The 13,710-nt window shown below is 38.0% G+C and overlaps 1 pseudogene; it reads left to right on the top strand.

The window, feature by feature from the left end:
• Nucleotides 1–1,256: 1,256 nt before the first annotated feature.
• Nucleotides 1,257–5,823, top strand: LOC140230297 (uncharacterized; annotated as a pseudogene).
• The last annotated feature ends 7,887 nt before the right edge of the window (nt 5,824–13,710 follow it).

The raw sequence follows: 13,710 nt of genomic DNA on the forward strand, positions 1-13,710 counted from the left end.
AGAACGGCTAGCGAGTGCAGTGAATACACACCGCACACACGAGCTATCCGGCAAAGCTATCGCGCGAGATGGCCGGCAAGTCTCAACTCGCCCAAGCCGGGATACACAAATATACACACGTGAATACAACACGCAACGAATACAGTGATATCACACAACGAATGGGGCAAGGGAGTTCTACCTACCCAAGCCACCGAACACGTGTGGAACGAAACACGTGAAACAATTTAAAACGAGAAACAGATCACGCAGACGACTACCACGCAATTACCGTACAGGGCAGACCGAAATCTGGACCTGGACCACGGTGATTAAGAAAAAGGCACAACGCAAGCAATGACAATCGTACTCACAAACCGAAATCACACCAAGGTATAATTTCAGCAAACACCACAGGCACACAAACGAACAAAACAACGCAAACTTGCAACTAGAACAACCAGAAAAGATGATATTTCAATGAATTTAGGGCTCCCTGAAGACAGGTGGGCCTGGTCTAGTGCAAGGTGCGAACAATTCACTCACTGTCACTCAAACAATCGGCTCACACTCCTCCTCAAACAAAATTACCAATGAAAACGATCACACCAAGACAATTAGATAAAACAAGCACAAAACAAATTACACTACAGGAACAATCGACAAACGTGGACACCGCCAAGCTCCCTCGCGCTGCCAAGAGCTCTCGCCTCGGCTCCGTCGCATATGCTCCACCCTTCGCGTATCGGTGCGGTATAGGAGTGCAACGCCTGTTGGCGAAAATAATAGCGGCAGCGGAGTCAGCTTAAATTGCGGCTCTATGTCCACGAAAACAATGGCACAGGAAGTAGGACAATTGTCCGTGACGCCACTGTTGTAGTAACGGTATTACTTACCGGCACTACTGGTGAGTTGCAACTGTAACTTGTCTTGTAGCTCAGTCAGTATGTCTTTCAATCAGGTTCCAGGTCACAACTGAGGGATGCACGTACAGGCAATCCCTTTTATACCTCCCCTGTGTAGACAGGGGGGTTAAGATAAAACCGCTAGGGGGCGCTACTACTACAAGGTAAAACATTTCTGCTAAAATTAAAAAATATATTTTAATACACTTGTAGTGAATGTTTTTGTTTTTGTTTGTTACAGCTCTTTGTCCTCGGGGAAACCAAGAGATGTTGAAGTCCTTTGGGACAAAGATGGTACAAGGAATACCGTAGCTGTTGATCAGCTGAAATTCAGGAAGGGCACGCTTCCCACGACTTGGAGTTCGTGTGTCAATGCGATGGCACAGGAAACTGTGGAAAGGCACAGTTACTGCTGTGTATGGGGGAAAGAATTCTGAAAGCAGTAGCGATGATGGAAACACAAGCACCGCAGACAGCAGTGACGAAGATGATACTTCTGATTATGACGATGATGACAGCATTCACCTGGCGAAATTAGGTAAGATTGTGCGCACACAAACGAATACATACTTGTAGCAAAAAGTATGGACAGTATATAGTGTGTGTGTGTTTATTCAATGCCTCTAATAACTTCATAACTGTGCTGCAATGTTAGAAGTAGCTTACTCCATACTGTATGAATGCAATGAAGTAGTGCCTGGTATATAAGGTTTTCATGGTGTCAACTCATAGACAGCACAACCTGGTATACCATGTTTTCAAAATAAAGACATGAGCGTGTACTTGTGTAGCCTTAATTCATGTTTATTTGTTGTTATGCCTACAAAAAAAAAAAAAAAACTTTAATGAACAGATTAGACCTTCTATCAGTTTCTTTTCTTTTTCTGTGTCACATCTGCTTGTATTTTGTGTTAGTTACTTTTTCCAATTTCATAATGCGTTGTTTTGCAGCAAAACTGAAAATCTATGTGTGTAGCCAGCAAGGCTGAGTTTAAAGAATTTTGGCTTACTGACCCCATTCGGGTGCCCTATACGTAACAAAAGAGTTTGTAAGCCTATCAGCAAATGCTATTTTTGTGCCTCACTTCCAATGTTTTTGTATTCTTCATAAGCACATGCAATTGACTGTGGAAAGAGGATGCATGTACCGCTTGACTGCTTTTGCATTTAATGCAGATCACCACAGTCTGTCAGATCTCTGCTGATGGGCAAAATTAAAACTCTTGTTTGTGGACATTTACATAGGGCTATCTGAAAATGTGGTATTAAAAGGTTAATCTTATTTTTTTTTTTAAATCATCTTAAAAAAAAAGGATAGTAACAGTGTAAAATGTATGCACTATGTATATTTCGTTTTCCTCATTTACAATTGGCATCAAAAAGGACATCAGCTGCATTCTAGAGATACCAATGCTAGTATTGAACAGTGAAGGAGAACCGTTAGATCCATCCCAGCAGAATGTCAGCTCTGACCAACTTCTCAATGGTGAGTGTTTGTAAAGCCTTAATCTTGTTCAGAGACCCAAGCAGATATGGTTGAATCAATCTTGTTGGAATATCAATTAGTAATCCGGATTAAATTATGCTATTGCTGTCATGTAATAGCAAATAAAAAGAATGACATCAACTATACACAAGCAAAGACTGTAGCATCCTGGCTTCCATGTACCAGTATTTTTTTGCAGTTTTCAGGGGTGGGTCAAGGAATTCTGTAAATTGGTGGGGGGGGGGGGAACACATGCACATCCTCCAGTTTTTCTCTGTTTATTTTTTGTTTAAAAAAAGGGCATCTTAAACCCCATGTGTCCCTGCGCGGATCCACCATAGGTTGTAATCTGGATGACAAAGAAATGATAAAGCCAATCTTTCAATAAATATGATTTTTTTTAAAATGCAATATTTATGCACCATGTGTATTTTCTTTTTCTTTTTGTTTTCTTCATTTCCAGTTGGCATCACCAAGGACATGGACTGAATTCACAAGATACCAGTACCAGAATTGAACAACGAAGCACCAGGAGATCCATCCCAGCAAACTGTCAGCTCTGACCAACTTCTCACTGGTGAGTGTTTGTAAAGCCTTAATCTTGTAGGGAAACCCAACCAGATATTGCTGCATTAATCTTGTTGGAATATCCATAATAGTGATTAAGATTAAATGATGCTATTGCTGTCTTACACACTTTAATAGCAATTAAAAAGGATGACATAAACTACACACAATCAAAGAATGTAGTATCCTGGCTACGATGTGCCAGTGATTTTTGCAGTTGTCAGGGGTGGGTCCAGGAATTCTGTGAAGTTGGGGGGGGGGGGACCACACGCATGTCCTCCAGTTTTTCTGTTCATTTCTTTTGTTTAAAACAAAGACAAAAATAAAGGGTATCTTACACCTGATGTGCCCCACATGAATCAACCACTGGTTGCAATCTGGATGACATGTTATCCTTCTTGTCATATTGTAGCAAATGGCTAACACACAACTGGAGAATGTAGCTTGTCTGCAAATTGTACCTGGACCTTCCAAGCAGAGTGATGATTAATCTATGAGCAATTCTCAAATGAGGATGCATGTACCGTTTGACTACTTTTGCATTAATGCAGATCACCAGTCTGTCCGATCTCTGCTGATGGGCAAAAAAAAAACCCTCTTGTTTGTGGACATTTAAATAGGGCTTTCTGAAAATTGTGGTATTAAAAGGTTAATCTTGATATAAAAAAGATAAATTCAATCTTTAAAAAAACCCTGATAGAAACAATAAAATAAACATAGGCTATGTATATTTTGTTTTCCTCATTTACAGTTGGCATAAAAAAAGACATCAGCTGCCTTCCTGAGATACCAATGCTAGTATTGAACAATGAAGGAGCACCGTCTGATTCACCCCAGCAGAATGTCAGCTCTGACCAACTTCTCAATGGTGAGTGTTAGTACAGCCTTAACCTTGTTGGGAAACCCAACCAGATATTGCTGAATCAATCCTGTTGGAATATCCCTTAGTAATCCGGATTAAATGACGCTATTGTTGCCATATAATAGCAAATAAAAAGAATGACATCAACTATACACAAGCATAGAATGTAGCATCCTGGCTCCCATGTACCAGTATTTTTTGCAGTTTTCAGGGGTGGGTCCAGGAATTCTGCCGCAAATTGGAGGGGGGGGGGGGACCACACGCATGTCCTCCAGTTTTTGTCTGTTAATTTTTTTTGTTAAAAAAAGGGGGGGGGGGCATCTTAAACCCTATGTGTCCCCGCATGGATCCACCATGGGTTGTAATCTGGATGACATTTTGTCCTTTGAAAGAAATGCTAAAGTCAATCTTTCAATGAATATGATTTTTTTTTAAATGTAATAGTTATGCACCATGTGTATTTTCTTTTTCTTTTTGTTTTCTCCATTTCCAGTTGGCATCACCAAGGATATGGACTGCATTCACGAGATACCAGTACCAGAATTGAACAACGAAGCAATGTCAGCTCTGACCAACTTCTCACTGGTGAGTATTTGTAAAGCCTTAATCTTGTTGGGAAACCCAACCAGATATTGCTGCATTAGTCTTGTTGGAATATCCATCAATGATTAAGATTAAATGATGCTATTGCTGTCTTATACACTTTAATAGCAATTAAAAAGGATGACATAAACTACACACAAGCAAAGAATGTAGCATCCTGGCTACCATGTACCAGTGTTTGTGTTGTCAGGGGTGGGTCCAGGAATTCTGTGAAAGTTTGGGGGGGGGGGGACCACACGCACGTCCTCCAGTTTTTCTGTTTATTTCTTTTGTTAAAAAAAAGGACAAAAATAAAGGGCATCTTACACCTGATGTGCCCCACATGAATTAACCACTGGTTGCAATCTGGATGACATGTTATCCTTCTTGTCATATTGTAGCAAATGGCTAACACACAACTGGAGAATGTAGCTTGTCTGCCATTTGTACCTGGACCTTCCAAGCCGAGTGATAATCTATGAGCAATTTTCAAATGAGGATGCATGTACTGTTTGACTGCTTTTGCATTGATGCAGATCACCAATCTGTCCGATCTCTGCTGGGCAAAAAAAAAAAAATTCTTGTTTGTGGACATTTACAAAGGGCTACCTGAAAATTGTGCTATTAAAAGGTTAATCTTAGTAAAAGAAATTATAGAGTCAATCTTTCAATAAATATGATGGAAACAAATAAAATGTTTGTGCACCATATGTATTTGTTTTTCTTTTTGTTTCTTCATTTCCAGTTGGCATCACAAAGGACATGGACTGCATTCAAGAGATACCAATGCTAGTATTGAACAATGAAGCACCGTCAGATCCATCCCGCAGAATGTCATCTCTGACCTGCAACTTCTCACTGGTGAGTGTTTGTAAAGCACTTAATCTAATTGGGAAACCCAACCAGATATTGCTGACTCAATCTTGTTGGAATAACCATTAGTAATCCGGAATAAATGATGCTATTGCTGTCATATAATAACAAATAAAAAGAATGACATCAACTATACACAAGCATAGAATGTAGCATCCTGGCTAATATGTACCATTATTTTTTTTGCAGTTGTCAGTGGTGGGTCCAGGAATTCTGTAAAGTGTGTGTCTGGGGGGGGGGGGGGGGACCACACGCACGTCCTCCAGTTTTCTCTGTTGATATTTTGTTCAAAAAAACAAAAACAATAAGGGCATCTTACACCCCATATGTCCTCGCATGGATCCACCATGAGTTGTAAGCTGGATGACATCTTGTCCTTTCAAAGAAATGATAAATTCAGTCTTTTGATAAATATGATAAAACAAATGTAATATTTATGCACCATGTGTATCTTGTTTTCCTTTTTCTTTTCTTCATTTCCAGTTGGCATCACCAAGGACATGGACTGCATTCAAGAGATACCAATACACACTTTGTACCAGAATTGAACAATGAAGCACCATCAGATCTATCCCAGCAAAATGTCAGCTCTGACCAACTTCTCACTAATTATTGCTTGCCTATGGTGCCTACAGTTGTTTGTGCATGCAAAAGCAATTTAGTCTATGTATTCAAATTTTTGATAATTTATCACTCCGCACTATCTCCCCACCACAATTCGCCATGTTATGATTTGTCTATTCTATAGCTATTAAATATTCTATGGTATCATAATAAGCTTTGATATTTCTTTAACAATAATTGTCATATTTTTTCGTGTGAAAGATGTACATGTAACAGCTTTATTCCTCCTTCCAAATGTGATTCGATTTCTGTAGGACCGTTGCGTAGATATTACCGTTATATCGAAATGAAAGTACAATCACAAATATGCACATAATAACAACTCAAATCATACAATGTACTTTTTTTTTTAGCCCTAAGACCTGAGTTATTAGAGATTCACTAATATTAGGAGGAAGTTGGCCTTCTGCTTTAAGCCATTTCCATCTGATGAATGTTTCAGAATGTTTTTCAATATAAACTGTATTGTGTACAATTTTCTCATGTTAAAATCGGTTTAACAATTGATTTAGATCAATATCTATTTAACCAAAGACATTTTGATTTGTACATTTAAAAATGTTCGAGGAAATGTAACCATTGTATTAAAGGACATGTTCATTTTCAATGAATTTAAATCAATATCTATTTTACCACAGACATCTGGATCATTCTGTAAATTCAAAAATTTTTAATGAAATTTTACCATTGTATTTAAGGACATGTTCATTCCTTTTCTTTTCTTTTTGGATGTGAGATATGGATTGATTTTGAAATAAATATTGCTGCATTTTAATGCAGCCTTGTCTCAAGACTCACTTTCTTTGTTTTGTTTTGTTTTTCTCTTCTATGTACTGTGATCTCATATCGTGAGGATTATGCACACTTAAATGTCAGCATATATAATTGGAAGTGAAATAATATTCATAGTACTACTTGAATATCATTTAAGTCTGTAGGACAATACACCTTATATTATTTGTGTGAACAAGTACAATCCATGTTTGTGTGTGTGGATGTTTCTGCGTAGAAAATTAATTTGCATCTGTTTCAGAGTCCTGAACGTGTATTACGTGTCATGTATAATTATATAAAAAAAAACAATAATGTGAGACAGACGTGTGGCTAAGTAATTTTTTTGCATGTTATTTCTGATGAGCAAGCTGATAATTGAGTTTTACCCAACTGAATGATCATGAATTATGTCTGCCATGCATGTAAGCTATAAAAGAAAATCGTTATTCATGGGTTAAAATGTACAGTATTCATCATGGCAGCTTAGAAAGAATGAAAGTTAGGTCATTGCAGTCATGATTGCGGCATGGATTATCACAAAGAATAGCAAGGCTTGGATGTGTGATTTTGGTTTTTGTTTACAGTATTGGAGAGTGGGAGAGAGGGTTAAAGCGTGGCAAGGGAATGAGAAGAGGTGGAGGAGAGCAGTGAGAAGATGAAATGAGAGGAAAAAGAAGAGGCAGGCTGCAATGAAAAAGCAATAATTTCATAGGCCCCACCTCTTTCACAATACATGTATAACCACTTTTTGCGTGATACAAATTAGATACAAACTGATCAAAGATAATGTGTCCTAAACATGGAGTGGGTTTTTTGATTAATTGTTTGTTTGTCTGTCTGTTTGTTTGTTTGTTTTTTACATCAAAGGAACTCTCGTCTGATGCCTGAAGCGTAATTCATGTCAAAAAAACAAAACAAAACAAAACAAGCAAACAAAAAATCTGCAGAGGAATCTCCCCCTCCCCTACCAGTGTTTCATCATGCATGCCAAAACTAGACCTTGGACATATTTGTACTACATCTTATGACATTATGACACAGAATAGTTGCATTCACATAAAAATATGCACGAAATCACTCGTTTTACAGATAAATACCACGTAACCATGTATATCGAATAGACGCGCGTGTTATAAGAATAGGATACGTCGGTTCGGAGATCGCACTTTCGGTACGCGCGTTCAGCAAACTGACGTATCACCCCGATACGTCAGTTCTGCCCCCCCCCCCCCCCCCACGGAAGAAAGCAGTAACTGCATAGCTGCTGAGCTGAGATAAATGCGATTTTGTGTTTTTTGCAGATTCTTTAAAAACACAGAAACATTCAAAAATAATTTTGTGGTATGATTATGCACCATACCTAGTTGTCTAACAATACCTAGGAAAAAATTATGTTTCCGTTATTTTTTAAATGTTATTTAGGAAAATGCAGTTACTGCGGTGGCTCACCCTTGATTCTGGGTAGTTTCCCCACGGAAAAAAGCAGTAACTGCAGACGGCCAGGAGTCTGCTGTTTTCCCCATGGAAAAAAGCAGTAACTGCACATGCCACATGACCATAGGATGAGAATTGTTACCACCACCAGGTTATAAAGTTCTTCTACTTTCTGGTTAGTCTAGATCTATAAGATCTAGGACCTAACGCTAGACCTAGACTAGGTCTTGTCGATTGAATGGTATTCTGTGTAAAAATAAGGTAACTGAAGTTGAACTTTGAAGTGCCCGGCCTGGCCCCTAACACATGACCCTGGACTAACATTAACCGTTAGACAATAAAGTCAAGTCTCTTCGTCTTAGATCCTAGTCGAACTCTGACGTTACACTTAAGCTAGACTACAGATCTATGCCCAATGTTAGTGCTAGACCTAGACCTATTACGTTAGATTAGGCCTACTGACATTTTGTCTAACACTAAACAGTTAACAATAGATTAGACTCTAGATCTACTCTGTAACGTTAGATCTGGTAGACCTAACTTTAGGGCCTACATCTAACGTTAGACTAACGTTAGTGTATTAATACTAGTGCTCATCTCCCTTCAATATATTTTCAGCTCACCTACATTTTCTGGTTCTGGCCAAAGCCATGGCTACCATGACTTTTCCTCTGCAATTCATGATAGATTTACAGGCATGCCTGGACCGCAGAAACTTTGTGACAGCATGGTTAGCACTGGCATGATCACTCAGACTGTACCAGACCTGCAATACTGTGCAAGTGTGATGACTGTGATGTGATGCAATGTTTAGCTAGTTACTGTATGCTGCAGAATTTATGCGCATGCAGCTAGCTGCACGCGTATTCTGCACTCTGAGCGCGCTGAGTCTGCCAGGTTTGCTAGTCTCCAGAAAGAAGCTTTTTCTACAATTTGTCATATGATTCCCTGCGGGCAGAGTCAAGTTACTGGTGAAACATTTTTTTTATATCTACTCCCCTAAATTATGGAAGAAACTGCTGTTTACGTTGTTAAAAAAAAAAAAAAATTAGTAGAAAAAATAAATGGTATTAGGGAAAAAATATACAGGAAGGACTATACAGAGTCTGAATGATTAGACTAAATTGTTAGTTACTGCTTTCTTCCGTGGGCTTTGTTAGTTACTGCTTTCTTCCGTGGGGAAACTTGCAAAGTTGAATCAACTGGATGCAGTTACTGCTTTTTGCAAAAGTGAAAAATTGCATTTTTGGTCACTTTCATTTTTGTTTTTGCAAAACTGACCTATTAACATTGGAGAGCATTGGGTAAACTATTCATTTTTGCAAGAAAGTAAACATTCATAAAAATGTCAGTTACTGCTTTTTTCCGTGGGGGGGGGGGGGGGGGGCAGCGTTCGGATGACCGCGCGTACTGAGAGTGCGATCTCCGAACCGTCGTATACCTGTTTTTCGACTCTTCCTGTGCGGAGGCCTTTCCTTTTGTGAACGTAGCATTGCTTTCATTCATACATGATTTTAAATACATATATTATACGAATCGTCTGGAATTTGCCTTTCTTTTCATATAAAAAGATCGGGAATAAAAGCAAGAAATTTCCGTACACTAGACTTCAAAGGACCACCAAACTTCAAACGCGTTTTTCTCGAAAACGTGTTCTCGCACGCCGCTGACAGATACGACGGTTCGGATGGTCGCCGACGAAATGATTCCTTAAAGTTAAACCTTCTTAAACTTGCAAAAGAAACTTATGACTCACACAATCAAACGCTTTTTGAAAATCCAAAAAAATAAGTGTACCTTCCTTTTTAAATGCATGACAATAATCAATAATATCTTGAATCAATCTCAAATTGTCTACAGCTGAACGCCCTTTTATATAACCGGTCTGATCACTAAAAACTATTTTGTGAATCACTCTTTGTACTCGCTGAGACATAACTCGAGCAATTATCTTATAATCTGTATTTAATAATGATATCGGTCTCCAATTATCTAAAATTCGTTTATCTCCTTTTTTTGTATATAAGTGTGAGGACTCCTTGCTTTTGACTTTCAGATAACTCCCCTTTAACATAAGCTTCATTTAAACTCTCAACCAATAAATCTTTTATATCCATCCAGAAACATTTATAAAATTCAATACCTAACCCATCACACCCAGGTGCCTTGTTGTTTGACATAGACATAACGGCTTGATAACATTCCTTTTCTGTAATCATTCCTTCACAACTATTTGCATCCAATTCATCTAACTCACTTAACCTTGTTCCTTTCAAATAAATATCTAATTCATTATCATCAGCAATATTTGTATCAGAATATAATTTTTCATAATACTTCACCATACTTTTCAAAATTTCACTTTGACAAAATATTTTTTTACCATCTTCAATAACACAATCAATTTCTTTTTTAACTCCATTCATTTTTTCTCGCTTTAAAAAATATTTTGTTGACTTCTCGCCAAACTCCATCCACTTTTCTCTTGATCTTACATATGCACCTCTACATTTGTGCGTATATATCTCATCTAATTCTTTCTGAACATTTTTCATTTCTTGAATATCTTCACTTTTTCCATTGTTATCTACCATTTCACTTAAATCTGAAAACTTATGTTGCAACTGTTTAATTCTCTCATTCAATACATTTTGTTTACATTTTGAATATTTAATTGTCAATTCTCTAACTTTAATTTTAATTATTTCCCATCTCAATTGTGAATTTTCATTATAATACTCCATATGTGACCGTGCACCTCAAAACGAACATAAAGTCGCACACACTGATTTTGCGTGAGGACTGAAAATAAATGAAATGGGTGAACCTTGCCGAACTTGACTTTTTCATATTTTCTGAAAGAGCTGGTCTTCTTTTACATTATGCTACAATTTGGTATCATAAAACGGGCAGGAAAGTGTTTTTTTTTTTTAGCAGTTTATATCGAGCATTTTTGGTAGAATAGTGTGATTAGGTGTTTTCTAGAATCCCTTTTTCATTTCTGGAAAACCTTGTCCGCACTCTTCACTTTCAACTCTAATAACTTTTGAAAAGATAGTGCTACTGCTTTGAATGTTGGCATTAATTATGGACAGAATGTGTTAATGAGGCATGCTAGATTTCAGTTTAATCTGATAATCCCTTCATTGTTGTCACTCTGGTGGTTTACTTCCTGTTTTTTGTCCCATTCATCGCACAGCCAGCACGGTTTGGTAAAGATTAAGCGCTTGAATAGACACTGTACTTCAGAGCCTCTTTTCTCAGTTCACACTTTTCCTGAGTTTGTGCTTTCTTTCCAATATTTAGATAGGTTAGGAGAGTCCATTTGATTTGAGTTATACATCATTTTAAAGCTTAAAGTTTGCTCTTTCAGAATATGGTCTTATCTAAAAATTCATGTCTGGCGACTTTTTGTTTGTTTTGAGGTGCAGTGTCACATATTAACTTTCTTAATCACTTCTTAATATAATATTTTAACTCTTCATTTAATAACAAAGCATTATTAATTTTCCAATAACCTTTACCCCGAGGGGTGCTTGAGACCCTCAACTTGAGCGATACTGCGTTGTGATCGCATTTGAGTGCTGGACGAATATCCGTACTAAGCACAAAATCACATATGTGACCCTGCACCTCAAAACAAACAAAAAGTCGCCAGACATGAATTTTTAGTTAAGACCATATTCTGAAAGAGCAGACTTTAAGCTTTAAAATGATGTATAACTCAAATCAAATGGACTCTCCTAACCTATCTAAATATTGGAAAGAAAGCACACACTCAGGAAAAGTGTGAACTGAGAAAAGAGGCTCTGAAGTACGATGTCTATTCAAGCGCTTAATCTTTACCAAACCGTGCTGGCTGTGCGATGAATGGGACAAAAAACAGGAAGTAAACCACCAGAGTGACAACAATGAAGGGATTATGAAATTAAACTGAAATTAAGCATGCCTCATTAACACATTCTGTCCATAATTAATGCCAACTTTCAAAGCAGTAGCACTATCTTTTCAAAAGTTCTGCCCCCCCACGGAAGAAAGCAGTAACTGCATAGCTGCTGAGCTGAGATAAATGCGATTTTGTGTTTCTTGCAGATTCTTTAAAAACACAGAAACATTCAAAAATAATTTTGTGGTATGATTATGCACCATACCTAGTTGTCTAACAATACCTAGGAAAAAATTATGTTTCCGTTATTTTTTAAATGTAATTTAGGAAAATGCAGTTACTGCGGTGGCTCACACTTGATTCTGGGTAGTTTCCCCACGGAAAAAAGCAGTAACTGCAGACGGCCAGGAGTCTGCTGTTTTCCCCATGGAAAAAAGCAGTAACTGCACATGTCACATGACCATAGGAGGAGAATTGTTACCACCACCAGGTTAAAAAGTTCTTCTACTTTCTGGTTAGTCTAGATCTATAAGATCTAGGACCTATCGCTAGACCTAGACTAGGTCTTGTCGATTGAATGACATTCTGTGTAAAAATCAGGTAGACACCTATGTACCCTAATTGAACTTTGGAGTGCCCGGCCTGGCCCCTGACACATGACCCTGGACTAGACAATAAAGTCAAGTCTCTTCGTCTTAGATCCTAGTCGAACTCTGGCGTTACACTTAAGCTAGACTACAGATCTATGCCCAATGTTAGTGCTAGACCTAGATCTATTACGTTAGATTAGGCCTACTGACATTTTGTCTAACACTAAACAGTTAACAATAGATTAGAATCTAGATCTACTCTGTAACGTTAGATCTGGTAGGCCTAGACCTATTTTAAACTTTAGGGCCTAGGTTGCCTACATCTAACCTTATTTAGACTAACGTTAGTGCATTAATACTAGTGCTCATCTCCCTTCAATATATTTTCAGCTCACCTAGATTTTCTGGTTCTGGCCAAAGCCATGGCTACCATGACTTTTCCTCTGCAATTCATGATAGATTTACAGGCATGCCTGGACCGCAGAAACTGTGTGACAGCATGGTTAGCACTGGCATGATCAGTCAAATGTACCAGACCTGCAATACTGTGCATGCAAGTGATGACTGTGATGTGATGCAATGTTTAGCTAGTTACTGTATGCTGCAGAATTTATGCGCCTGCAGCTGCTGCACGCGTATTCTGCACTCTGAGCGCGCTGAGTCTGCCAGGTTTGCTAGTCTCCAGAAAGAAGCTTTTTCTACAACTTGTCATATGATTCCCTGCGGGCAGAGTCAAGTTACTGGTGAAACAATCTTTTTATATCTACTCTCCTAAATTATGGGAGAAACTGCTGTTTACATTGTTTAAAAAAAAAAAAATTAGTAGAAAAAATAAATGGTATTAGGGAAAAAAATATACAGGAAGGACTATACAGAGTCTGAATGATAAAGACTAAATTGTTAGTTACTGCTTTCTTCCGTGGGCTTTGTTAGTTACTGCTTTTTTCCGTGGGGAAACTCGCAAAGTTGAATCAACTGGATGCAGTTACTGCTTTTTGCAAAAGTGAAAAATTGTATTTTTGGTCACTTTCATTTTTCTTTTTGCAAAACTGACCTATTAACATTGGAGAGCATTGGGTAAACTATTCATTTTTGCAAAAAAGTAAACATTCATAAAAATGTCAGTTACTGCTTTTTTCCGTGGGGGG

The sequence above is a fragment of the Diadema setosum genome, chromosome 6 (assembly GCF_964275005.1).
Source record: "Diadema setosum chromosome 6, eeDiaSeto1, whole genome shotgun sequence".
Lineage (NCBI taxonomy): Eukaryota > Metazoa > Echinodermata > Echinoidea > Diadematoida > Diadematidae > Diadema > Diadema setosum.